The 13,122-nt window shown below is 44.5% G+C and overlaps 1 long non-coding RNA gene across 1 annotated transcript in view; it reads left to right on the plus strand.

Moving 5' to 3' along the window:
* Positions 1 to 12,906, plus strand: part of LOC142249523 (uncharacterized) — a 28,149-nt gene extending 15,243 nt beyond the window's left edge. Inside the window, exons 2-3 of the long non-coding RNA XR_012725074.1 lie at positions 12,341 to 12,487; positions 12,760 to 12,906. This is a non-coding gene — a long non-coding RNA (uncharacterized LOC142249523). The remainder of the gene's footprint in view (positions 1 to 12,340; positions 12,488 to 12,759) is intronic.
* Positions 12,907 to 13,122: the final 216 nt, after the last annotated feature.

Consider the following 13,122-nt stretch of genomic DNA (forward strand, 5'->3'; position numbering starts at 1 on the left):
AGCCAAACAGCAACCAGCCAATTAAGAGCACGGTCACATTGCTCTCCCCTTTTCTCCCTAATGCCAGTGAGCCAGATTAAGCGGAAGAAATAAGAATCCAGTGGATGGTTGTCAGGATAACTTGGGGGCACATACAGAATCTGTAAACCCTGCATCTATATACAAGTAAATATATATGCCCCCTCCCTGCTGTAAAGAATAGCTAAACTTTCAAACCAGTTTAACTCTATTGGCTTCCCCACCCTCATTATAACTTACCTTAGTCCTGCCAGTTGTGTGCTCCTGGACTGTGGTATCACCCATGGTTCTTGCCTTTCACACCCGCTCTGTCTCCCTGACATCCACCCAACATTTCCTCTGGCAAGTGTTTACATGTGTACTTACCCAAGATGGCATCAGCCCCAATCGGAGACTTCCTTTCCTCTGAAATCTGATTAGCAATAAGGAAAGGAAGGCTCTGATCCCTTCTGGTGCAATCTTGGGTGACTACATACAGTATGTAGTCACCAGCAAGAGGAAATATCTGGTGGACATTGGGGAGACCGAGTGCGATGCAGCGGCCAGGAGCGCTGTACTGCTGCAGGACTAAGTAAAGTTATAACAACAATAACAAGGCCCAAGGAGACAATAGAGGTAAACTTGCTTAAGAGTTTAGCTACTCTTTACAGAGCGATTGTCTTTACTCATTTGTTATACCTGTAAACAGGAAAAACTACATTTTAACATATATTACAACTTCTGAATTCCCACATAGTTTGTTTGGGTCTACCGTTTTTACAGAGTAGCTCATGTCGTCATAAACTTCCCAACAACTGTCCTTTCTTCTACAATATGAAATGTAATGGTTTCCTTGAACATGCATTATAATGGCTCCTAATGTGTAACGTATATCTGATATGATCACTTGAGTGGGGAATTCAGAGATCCGTCGCTTTATCGGTAAACCAACACGTGGCTCTATTATAAGATGTGGTCCTGGTTTGTAGATAATTGTAGCACGTTCGCTGCAGTTGGGTGTACATGGTTTATTAATGAGCTTAGATGAAATTTGCATAGCACGCTCAAAACCATGTTTTACATCATTAGTGTTGATTGGCCAAAAGATATTGCATTGTTCTTTGTTGTTTTTACATGTCACATTTTGACATGTAGATATTTCTGTTAAACTGGGGATGTCTTTTAAAAACACTTCTACTGTATGGCCAATGTAATCTTCTGCATCCAAACTTGTAATTCCACCTAGAAGTGTGTAGCTTCTGTAATTTTCCAGTATCAACTGAGCTCTCTTTCTGTACATGTTTTGATTTGACCCAAATTCCACAAAATACTTAACAGCACCCAAAAATGGGTTTTCTGAGTTAGTTATGAAGTTTCTGTATGAGTCATAATCAACAAACATGGTTGACAAACTATGCAGCAGTGAGTCAAATGGGCAAGTATTATTGACCTTATAAACATTATTATTGATATTAATGGTGTTCAAGAGATTCCCATTGCGCAGGATACCTAAAGGTTTTCGTGTACAAGGATCATCAATTATTTGACATATATTTGGATACGGCGTTAAATATGTTGGTCTCTTCTTGAAAGGTATGTTCAGTGGGGAAAGTAAATCCTTGGACTTCAACGACTTGTTATCACCTTCATTTTGTGCTATGGGAGTATGTACAATTTTCAGTTGAGAGTTGGTTTTACCCCGCCAACATTCTTCTTCCCTAAGCTCTACCACACTCTGTTCTGTGTTCCTACTTTCAAAAACACTTGTGTCTTTCATAGATTGTTGAAGGGGCAGGAGAGTGTCTGTCAGCTTCTTTATGTGTTCACTAACCACTTCTTTTTCATGACTTTTTTCCTGCTGCCCATGTTTGTCTTTGGCAGATTCATCGATGACCTCTTCCTTTTCCAATGTTACTAAACTGCTACTTTCTGTTACATGTACAGCAGCTGCTATTTTTGAGCGCCCACACAGAGCACTTAAATGCAATGCAACAAATTTGTCAACTCGCATTGGAGTTTGAATATGCTGAAGAATGGAGTTCTTCAAAAGGCCAAAATCTCCCTCAACTGATGCAGAAGAGGCTGTTTTATTTGGTGATTGAAAAACTGGTTGCATCACAGATGTCCAAATAGGAAAATACTTCAGAAGGTGAAGTAGTTTATGAGAAAAATCTGGACAGAAGTAAGGGTTTGGCTGTTCCCCCTGTTCTAGACTTGCAGTTTCTGCTTCTTGCACAATGTCATTTAGCCAACCTGACAGTGGCTCACTATAGCTCTTTTCATTTTCATCACTCAGCATTTCAGTCTCCTGACAATTCTCCATATACTCATCAATAATTCTCAAATTCCCAGTCTCTATGCAATGGCAAAGGTATGCCTTTGATGATTTATATTTTGATGTTTCATGATCACTGACGTTACCTGTTGTCTCAGATACACAAAGAATAAAGGTACTGAGAACAAGCTGTTTAAGAATGTCAAATGATTCACACTTCACCAGAAGTCCAACACATCGTATATAGAACTTCCTCACAAGTTTTGCATTTTTTGGAAAGCACTTCCACCGACATACAGTTTTAATCAGGTGGGCAACATCTCCTCGTATATAGCATTTTGGTTTTTCACTTTTATTGCCAAGTAGGAGGAACAAGCAAGTCCTCAAGTATGTGTTAAGGCTACAGTCATTTAGAGCTCGTGACAATGCACCAAGTAATGCATGAGAAAAGTCGCAGACACATTCTTTAGGCAACGTCTGTACATCCTTTATCCATTTTTCCAGCCAAAATGTTATAGTTGGAGTATCTTGAGTTTCACTCAACATTTGAGATACACTCATTTGTGTATTCTCAAAGTTAATAACAATCTCATATAAAAAAATATGAGCAGACAATTTATTTTCTCGTTTTATTTTGAATACCAAACTCCCTGTGGCATCTACTTGAATGCGAGGGAGGCAATGCTTTGAACAATACTTCTTAAAAATATATATTTGTTCCTTTGACCAATAATGAACAAAAAAACCATCATATGAGATAGTATGGATATCTCCTGCATACTTATGAGTACTCTTCATCTGAGACAGTGATAAAACTGGATCTTTCAACTTTGGTGTACCAAACATCCTATCCATAGCTTCTTGCCTAGCATCTTGACAAATTCTTAGTGATGGTATGGTTGGTGGTTCCTTTTCTCCAAATGCTATTTCGGAATCAATTGTTTCTCGTCTCCAATTGTAGGGTAAAGTTTTTAACATTTCTTCTCCAAGTTTCCTTCTCTTCTCACCTCTCAACTGATTTTTTTGGAATGTGGTATGGGTCTTGTGTCAGGTGCTCGAACATGAAGAATTAAAGGGTTTCCCAGATCAGGTTCTTCTTCTGCATAAATATGCACTGCTGCTTTGCACTCTGTGCAATGCCCATCTGCAGTTAAGAACTTTCTTGCTTTGTTTTCACCCACACAAACTTTGTTCCTCTTAAAGGAGAAGGCACATGGGAGTCCATGCTGTTTATAAAGAACCTCTGTGATAATAGAAGTCCATGCATGTTTTTTGAGCACCATGCGCCTCTTTTTGCTGTCACCCTCATTATAGAACACAGTTTTGGGCTTGATCTCTAAGTATTGGTTATAAGGGATTAATACATGCCATAGAAGTGTTGGTCTTGTCCCTGTGTGCGCACAAAGCCACCCTCTGAAGAGTGTTCCTCTGGAGAGTTTTCATCAGATGTGCTTGTGTCAGGCCACAACTCATTCATTTCTGTATCTTTGGATTGAGGCAAGATGTTATGTTCCATACGTAAGTACATCTGCAAATCATACCTATTTTGAAATACATAGTCATGTATCTGTTTGGGTTTAAATATAGCCTTGGAAGTTTCTGATTCTTCCATCAAGGAGCTATATTTCTGCAAGGCGGGGTGAGAACATACTTCCCTCCAGATAAGATCAGAGGCTGACTTTAACTGTCCATTAGCATTGAAAATGCCAGGATAAGATTTTAATGTTTTTTTTAATGTCTGACTATCAATAGAGGGTTTTCGTGGCATCTAAAAACAAAAATAGGTAAACATTAGAATGGATAAGCTACTATGTTTTTTTCTTGTCACTAATCAGATCTTACAACCTATATGTCTAGTTTCAAATAAACATTACTGCATGTAACATGGAAAGTGATCCTCGCCGATACACCATGGACATCTCAGTGTTTTGGTTGGAATTTCATTGTAATTTGAACTGTCATTAAAAAATAGATTTTGTTTAACAGGTACCGCAACCTTTTTTTTAATTAATTTATGTTGTTTAAATTCTGTCATGCTGTGGCTGCTGGCCACAGCATGACCGTAACGTATGTGTGGCAGTGCGGCGTGACATCTGTTCCCCAACGCCACTTGGCACATTTTCCTATTGTGCACTTATGTGCTTAAGGGCTAGAACACACAAACGAGTTTTGACGGGCGAATTCGTCCATCAAAATTCGTTCTAAATTCGCCTGCAATGCTGCCCTATGGGGAAGCACACACGGACGAATTTAAGCGGGTGTCATACACGGCGATATCGTGTTCAATATCGCCGCTATTTGGTCATAGCGGCGATATTGCACAGCAATCACCGCGTGTGACATCCCGACGCCGACCGTCGCAAGGTTTCTGAAGTTCCCAAACCTTGCGAGTGGGGCAAAACCGCCGCATCGCCACGTGTGACGCGGCGATGCGACGGCAGCAGAGACTCCTCTGAGCTATTCCTATGGAGCGGAAGCTCCCAGGAGTCTCCGCCCCATCGCGTGACGTCACACGCACCGGTCCGCCTCCATCTTCTCACCATCGGCTTGCAAGGTGTCAGTGTGTGACACCTCGCAGCCGTCGGCGGGCCGATGCGCGGGGCCGCGGCATCGCCTGCGATGCTGCGGTCGCGTCGCTATGTGTGACGCCCACTTTAATTCTCGTCGGCGCCCAACTAGGCGCCGACGAGAATTATCAGTTGCATGCAGCTGATTTCTGAGTTCGCCCAGCGCTGTGAATCAAAGTTCCAGGAGGCTCAGAAACGGCGCCAGCAAAACGCCCGGCATGAGCGTCTGTGTTCATCCAGCGTACTCGCCGGGTGAGTACGCTGGAAGAACACATACGCTCGTGTGTTCGAGCCCTTAGGTGGGATTTAATTTCCTAAGGCTCCTTTCAGATTGCGTTTTTCCCTATGTCCACAGGTCCCGTCGGGGCATCCATCTGGACCGCCCCTCCCCCACTTTGCAAAGCGTGCTCCGGACGCATGCGCTCGACAGGGCCATTCACTGTTATGGAGCGCACTGCGTTACCGTGTGCTCTGTTTTGTGCCATTTTTTGCACATTTACGTTTCTGCAGACGGACATCCGAACGTAGTGAGCTCTCTACATCCACTCTCCTGCTGCCATCCATATCTGCATACATTGATCAGCAGATCCATACACACACTCATGCACAGATAAAGATAGGACAATTACACACAGTAGATCAGACCTTCCTGCATAGAAATATGCCATACATAGGAAATCAATACCTACCTTCACATTTAGTGAACACACTTGTACCAGAATGTGTTTCTCTGCCTGCTCTTATGACTGAAGTGAAAATGAACATCCAAAGAAAAGGTCACACACAGGGTCAGACAGAGGGTGGGATCAAAATCACTCAAAAGTTGATACATTGTGTTGATAAAACTACATGCACATGTAAAAGGAGCTAATGCTATGTCCACACTTTGCTTTTTACCTGCTTTTTTGCTGCTTTTTCAACTGCAGCGTTTAATGCCAAAATGGATGTGTTCTGCTTTTCAAGCAAAGTCTATGGGAATTTGGGTTTCTTGTGCACACTATGCAGTTCAAACTGCAGCCTTTTTGTTGCAGAACTTTGTCAAAAACTCAGCTTTGCAGTGCAAAACCCAAATGGCAAAAACAACTGACATGTGAATTGTTTTTGCCATTTGGGTTTTGCACTGCAAAGCTGAGTTTTTGACCAAAGTTCTGCAACAAAAAGGCACCTTTTTGAACTGCATAGTGTGCACAAGAAACCAAAATTCCCATAGACTTTGCTGGAAAAGCAGGCAGATCTCACCAGCGACCAGTGACCAGCCCCCAGCCAGCAGCGACGTGCAAGCGACGCTGCGCTTGCACGGAGCCGGCGTCTGGAAGCTGCGGACACTGGTAACTAAGGTAAACATCGGGTATGGTTACCCGATGTTTACCTTAGTTACCAGCGCACACCGCTTAGGCTGCTTTCACACATCCGGATTTTTGCTCTGCGGCACAATACGGCGTTCTGCAGAAAACGCCGGTTGCGTTTTTTTTTGCCTAGACTTACATTAGTGCCGTATTGTGCCGCAGGGGCTTGCGTTCGGTCCGGTTTTGGCCGCATGGGGCAGATTTAGCCGATGCCGCGGCCGGATCGATCGAACGTTCCCTGCAACGTTTTTTGCTCCGGCAAAAAACACCGCATCGCGCCGCATCCGGCCGCTGCGGCGCATTTTTCAATGCATACCTATGGAGGGCCGGATGCAGTGCGATGTGGAAAAAACCGCATCCGGTCGGCCGCATGCGTTTTTTTTCCACTGCGCATGCTCAGTAGCATGCCGCAACCGGAAAAAAACAGACGGGCCGCATGTAAAAACTTATGCAAAGGATGCGGTGTTTTCGCCGCATCCGTTGCATAGTTTTCACAGCCGTATTGAGCCGCAGGGCTCAAACCGGATGTGTGAAAGTAGCCTTAGCTTAGTGTGTGTAGGGAGCAGGAGCCGGCACCGGCAGTGTGAGAGCTGCGGAGGCTGGTAACGAAGTTAATATATCGGGTAACCACCTTGGTTACCCGATGTTTACCTTGGTTACAGCTTACCGCAGGCTGTCAGACGCCGGCTCCTGCTCCCTGAACATTCAGGATTGTTGCTCTCTCGCTGTCACACACAGCGATGTGCGCTTATCAGCGGGAGAGCAACAATAAAAAAACGAACCAGCACTGTGTGTAACGAGCAGCGATCTCACAGCAGGGGCCAGATCGCTGCTCAGTGTCACACACAGCGAGATCGCTAATGAGGTCACAAAAACCGTGACTCAGCAGCGATCTCAGTAGCGATCTCGCTCTGTGTGAAGCACCCCTAAACAACTTACCAGCAATCCCAACAACGATACAACCTGATAGGGATCGCTGGTAAGTTGCTAGGAGGTTGCTTGTGAGATGTCACACAGTCAGGACCTAAGCGACGCTTCAGTGATCCCACCAGCAACCTGACCTGGCAGGGATCGCTGGAGCATCGCTACATGGGTTGCTGGTGAGCTGCCATACAGGCAGATCTCACCAGCAAGTGACCAGCCCCCAGCCAGCAGCGACGTGGAAGCGATGCTGCGCTTGGTAACTAAGGTAAATATCGGGTAACTAACCCGATATTTACCTTGGTTACCAGCGCACACCGCTTAGCGCTGGCTCCCTGCACACCTAGCCACAGTACACATCGGGTTAATTACTTGATGTGTACTCCAGCTACGTGTGCAGGGAGCAGGAGCCGGCACTGACAGTGTGTGAGAGCTGCGGATGCTGGTAACGAAGGTAAATATCAGGTAACCAAGGGAAGTGCTTCTTGGTTACCCGATGTTTACCATGGTTACCAGCGTCCGCAGAAGCCGGCTCCTGCTCACTGCACATTCAGTTGTTGCTCTGTCGCTGTCACACACATTTTGAGTATGAAGGGCTGGAGAAAACGGGTTTATTGCCGCGCTAAAAACCACGAGCATGTATAAGTCAAATTATTCTCTTTATTTAGATCATTCCTACGCGTTTCCGAGGCTCATCTGCCTCCTTCCTCAGGAAAAAGAATCTTACAGACAGAGAGGATTTATCCTTATGAAGCAGCAAACAGAGAAAAAAAAATAAATAAATAAAAATAAAAAAAAAATAAAAAAAAAAATAAAAAATGTAGTCACATTTCATACTCAAAATCTGCTCTATAACGGGGCCGCTGCAGAACCACCCAAGCGCTCATCCATGCTAACAAAGGGGTTGTGACTGGCACAACCCGGCCAGGTGAGTGCACTGTTTTTATCCTCTTTCACTCTGTAAACCGGGTAAAACCCTATTGCGCCTTTCTTGTCTCCCCCATTACAGCGCTGTCACACACAGTGATGAGCGCTTCACAGCGGGAGAGCAACAACTAAAAAATGGTCCAGGACATTCAGCAACAACCAGCGACCTCACAGCAGGGGCCAGGTTGTTGTTGGATGTCACACACAGCAACATCGCTAGCAAGTTGTGCCTAAGCAGCGAGGTTGCTAGCGATGTTGCTTAGTGTGACGTGGCCTTTAGGCTAAGTTCACACTGCTTAAATATGACACCTGTTTTGTCTGAACCGGAATTAAACTCTGAATGTGGTAGTGCAGGGGTTCCTTGGTGTCTCCTGCTGGCGGGGTCTCCCCTCCAGTGTCCTATGCCGGGGAAATGCCAGGGAACCACAGACAAACCCTGCAGTACAAGACCCACAGGTAGCCGACAGCAAGAGAGGCCATGAGTACCCGTGCTGCTGCAGCGAAGCGGGAGGACGATGTGCAGGGGAGCACTGCTCACCGGCATCCCTCTGTTGTGGTGCTGTAAGGATTCCCTGAGCTTTCCCGCTGGCAGGGTGACATCACCCCACCAGCGTTCTGCAGCCTGGGGAAATCCCAGGGAAACCCCTTCAGCACCATACATCACATGCTCACATTGGATTACAGAACAGGTACTACCAGGGGTCAAGTTCTGGGAAAAAAATGTGGGAACTCACCGAAGATTTCCTACTTGCCCCCACTCTGATCAGAGTTACACTAACATCGTAATGAAATAATACTGCCATACTGTGACTGAATAAACCGCATGCAAAGACCAATATTACCCCTATACAGTGACCATAGATAAGCAGAAACTAGCTACACGCCGCTCTGCAGACCGCAGTAGTGATTATGTTACCTTTAGTCCTCTTTCACATGATCATATGTGTATTGCGCGCATTAAAAATGCAGCGATGTCACTGCGTATTTACCGTCGTATTTCACGCAGCCTAGTGATTTGTATTAATTGGGCTACGAAATATGCTACAAAATAGAACATGCCGTATTTGTTTTTCACACATTTAACGCATATGAGAATAAACCCATCGGTTTCAATGGGTATATTTCATCGTGAAATACACATGCGTGAAAAACACAGCGTATTACACGACAAAAATAAGATCATGTGAAAGAGGCCTTATATCCATCCAATGGTCACATGCAACGTTTGCTGTTACTGGGGTCATTTGCTCTTCCTATTTCTAGTCCAGACCGCCACAATGATTTTTCCCAGCCTCTACTTGTCTCTGTAGTATTTTGCATTCAGACAGCTACGGGTTAGACCCCCCCAGAAAAAGAGCGTAAATATCTCGGGAACGAAAGGAGATCTAACGTTAATTTTTGCTGATCAAACCGGATCTAACGAATATCTATCAGAATCCATCCAAAAAACGGCCAATTTCAAAAGAGGGGGGGCTAACCCGTAGCTAACCCCCCACCTGACACCCCCAATATCTCGGGAACGAAAGGAGATCTAACGTTAATTTTTGCTGATCAAACCGGATCTAACGAATATCTATCAGAATCCATCCAAAAAACGGCCAATTTCAAAAGAGGGGGGGCTAACCCGTAGCTAACCCCCCACCTGACACCCCCAATATCTCGGGAACGAAAGGAGATCTAACGTTAATTTTTGCTGATCAAACCGGATCTAACGAATATCTATCAGAATCCATCCAAAAAACGGCCAATTTCAAAAGAGGGGGGGCTAACCCGTAGCTAACCCCCCACCTGACACCCCCAATATCTCGGGAACGAAAGGAGATCTAACGTTAATTTTTGCTGATCAAACCGGATCTAACGAATATCTATCAGAATCCATCCAAAAAAACGGCCAATTTCAAAAGAGGGGGGCTAACCCGTAGCTAACCCCCCACCTGACACCCCCAATATCTCGGGAACGAAAGGAGATCTAACGTTAATTTTTGCTGATCAAACCGGATCTAACGAATATCTATCAGAATCCATCCAAAAAATGGCCAATTTCAAAAGAGGGGGGGCTAACCCGTAGCTAACCCCCCACCTGAACCCCCAATATCTCGGGAACGAAAGGAGATCTAACGTTAATTTTTGCTGATCAAACCGGATCTAACGAATATCTATCAGAATCCATCCAAAAAACGGCCAATTTCAAAAGAGGGGGGGCTAACCCGTAGCTAACCCCCCACCTGACACCCCCAATATCTCGGGAACGAAAGGAGATCTAACGTTAATTTTTGCTGATCAAACCGGATCTAACGAATATCTATCAGAATCCATCCAAAAAACGGCCAATTTCAAAAGAGGGGGGGCTAACCCGTAGCTAACCCCCCACCTGACACCCCCAATATCTCGGGAACGAAAGGAGATCTAACGTTAATTTTTGCTGATCAAACCGGATCTAACGAATATCTATCAGAATCCATCCAAAAAACGGCCAATTTCAAAAGAGGGGGGGCTAACCCGTAGCTAACCCCCCACCTGACACCCCCAATATCTCGGGAACGAAAGGAGATCTAACGTTAATTTTTGCTGATCAAACCGGATCTAACGAATATCTATCAGAATCCATCCAAAAAACGGCCAATTTCAAAAGAGGGGGGGCTAACCCGTAGCTAACCCCCCACCTGACACCCCCAATATCTCGGGAACGAAAGGAGATCTAACGTTAATTTTTGCTGATCAAACCGGATCTAACGAATATCTATCAGAATCCATTCAAAAAACGGCCAATTTCAAAAGAGGGGGGGCTAACCCGTAGCTAACCCCCCACCTGACACCCCCAATATCTCGGGAACGAAAGGAGATCTAACGTTAATTTTTGCTGATCAAACCGGATCTAACGAATATCTATCAGAATCCATCCAAAAAACGGCCAATTTCAAAAGAGGGGGGGCTAACCCGTAGCTAACCCCCCACCTGACACCCCCAATATCTCGGGAACGAAAGGAGATCTAACGTTAATTTTTGCTGATCAAACCGGATCTAACGAATATCTATCAGAATCCATCCAAAAAACGGCCAATTTCAAAAGAGGGGGGGCTAACCCGTAGCTAACCCCCCACCTGACACCCCCAATATCTCGGGAACGAAAGGAGATCTAACGTTAATTTTTGCTGATCAAACCGGATCTAACGAATATCTATCAGAATCCATCCAAAAAACGGCCAATTTCAAAAGAGGGGGGGCTAACCCGTAGCTAACCCCCCACCTGACACCCCCAATATCTCGGGAACGAAAGGAGATCTAACGTTAATTTTTGCTGATCAAACCGGATCTAACGAATATCTATCAGAATCCATCCAAAAAACGGCCAATTTCAAAAGAGGGGGGGCTAACCCGTAGCTAACCCCCCACCTGACACCCCCAATATCTCGGGAACGAAAGGAGATCTAACGTTAATTTTTGCTGATCAAACCGGATCTAACGAATATCTATCAGAATCCATCCAAAAAACGGCCAATTTCAAAAGAGGGGGGGCTAACCCGTAGCTAACCCCCCACCTGACACCCCCAATATCTCGGGAACGAAAGGAGATCTAACGTTAATTTTTGCTGATCAAACCGGATCTAACGAATATCTATCAGAATCCATCCAAAAAACGGCCAATTTCAAAAGAGGGGGGGCTAGCTACGGGTTAGCCCCCCCTGAAAAAGATCGTAAATATCTAATTTTGTAGAGGAGATCTAACGTTAGTTTTGGTTGATCAAACCGGATCTAACAAAGATCTAACGAATGGAATCATTTTTTACCCAAATTCTTAATAAGGGGGGGCTAACTCGGGGTTGGTCAGAAACAGTATCACCCATGATGGGATGAGATACACAGCTCAGCAGAGAGTATCACCCATGATGGGATGAGATACACAGCTCAGCAGAGAGTATCACACAGGATAGGATGAGATACACAGCTCAGCAGAGAGTATCACACAGGATAGGATGAGATACACAGCTCAGCAGACAGTATCACACAGGATTGGATGAGATATGACACCTCTTCTTTAGCAGGCAATAATCACCATCAATCCATCGTCATCACAATTTTTTTTTTTTTGCAAATACCGTAATTTCTAAATATTGGTCCATCCTGTGTGTTGTGTCCGGGCAGCTTTATCTACAGCCTCTTTATGTGCATAGAATTTGTAACCCACCAATAATAGCAATGATATAATGTATACAATAATCATGTCCCACACTGCTGATGCTGGGGGTTGTAGTTCTGCAGTGTCCTGTATAGTTCACTGATACATTCTGTCTTATATTTCATTGCAGGACCCCCGGCAGCAGCCTGGAAATAGCCCCCTGCAGAGGGAGCCAACGCACAACATTAACCTAACCCGCCCTCTGCTGGCCACTGCCGCCACTGCGCCTGTCACAGATCACAATTTACCGTAAATTCTGAATTTTTGGGAGAAATAGGTGAGAATATTTTCCTGCAGGTGTTAACACTAATCTGCTTATATCTAATTATTAGTAGTTTTTTTTGCACATTTTTTTTATATTTTTGTCTCATTGCAGATGAATACATAGTAGTCATCTAGCTCATGTGCAGTATATATATATTTACTTCATACGTAGGGCCGGTAACTAGTCAGCGCTCACATTTGGGGTCAGAAATGACCCAAAATAGGAAAAAAAAAATCCAGATGTTGTATCATTTTTATATAATGTTGTAAATTCATCTCTATTAGTGACCATGGGCTGCCATCACGGATCCGATATCTGCGCACACAATGGGATGGAAGAATATTGGGAGACACCAGAAGATGGAACAATTCAGCTCAGTTCTTCTTTAATTGCTGCAAGATGGCCGGAGAAGCATTTTTTGGAATTTTTTTTTTTGGGGTGGTGGAGGGGGGGGGGGGGTTTGCTGTATTTTCTGACACAATGTTTGTGCAGTGATGTGATGCGTGTGAAATGGATCATTTAGCGGCTGGGAGGGAGAGAGAGGCCCCAGCTTTTATAGAAATACACACATCCCTTACATAAATAATCCATTTCAACTCTCTGCAATCTCGTTCTATAAACATCTGTCTGAAAAAATCAACTGAAAT

The sequence above is a fragment of the Anomaloglossus baeobatrachus genome, chromosome 8 (genome assembly GCF_048569485.1).
Source record: "Anomaloglossus baeobatrachus isolate aAnoBae1 chromosome 8, aAnoBae1.hap1, whole genome shotgun sequence".
In the NCBI taxonomy this organism is placed as follows: Eukaryota; Metazoa; Chordata; class Amphibia; order Anura; family Aromobatidae; genus Anomaloglossus; species Anomaloglossus baeobatrachus.